The sequence below is a fragment of the Chinchilla lanigera genome, unplaced genomic scaffold (genome assembly GCF_000276665.1).
Source record: "Chinchilla lanigera isolate Chin_1 unplaced genomic scaffold, ChiLan1.0 scaffold00094, whole genome shotgun sequence".
NCBI classification, from domain to species: Eukaryota; Metazoa; Chordata; class Mammalia; order Rodentia; family Chinchillidae; genus Chinchilla; species Chinchilla lanigera.
This window is the reverse complement of record NW_004955495.1, coordinates 8,496,132-8,496,815: the sequence shown is the minus strand read 5'-3', so window position 1 is coordinate 8,496,815 and position 684 is coordinate 8,496,132.

Below are 684 nucleotides of genomic sequence, written 5' to 3'. Positions count from 1 at the left end.
TTTTTTTTTTTTTTTTTTGGTTTTTCTCTGGTACCGGGAACCGAACTCAGGACCTTGCGCTTGCCAGGCAGGCGCTTTGCTGCTGAGCTAAATCCCCAGCCCCTCCTCAAAGATTTCAAACTTGGTATCATAAATATTTTGAAATTTTCTCTTATGTCATGGATTAACCCACATTTCTCAAGAATAATTTTTCTTCAAATGACATATATTACCAAGTACTGTTTTGGCTATTGTTTCAGTTTTACATAGTCACGAGTTTTATTACTTTCATAGAGAAAATTATAGTAGATACTAGGGTTATTTATATAATTTTATAGAGGAAGTATCTCTAACTGCTGTTTCATAAAATGTAGTTTGATATCTTGTATATCTTATAAATGGTCATTGAATTTTATTCATCTCATTAGGATTATATCTTTTTATTGGCTTATTGTCCACAGTGCCTACAATCATCACTGGTAAATGTGATTTTCAAAATATGCAAATGGAAGGGGATTTAAGAGTTGGAGGGGGCAGGGAGGAATGGTAGGGATAGGGAACAAAAAAGGAATTATAATGTATTATGCACATGTACAAACTCCCCACAATAAATATACTTACTAGGGTACTATAAACATAGATTAACAAAAATACATTAATAAAATGTCTCCAACTAGATTCTATGGGAAAAAATAAATTCAAATA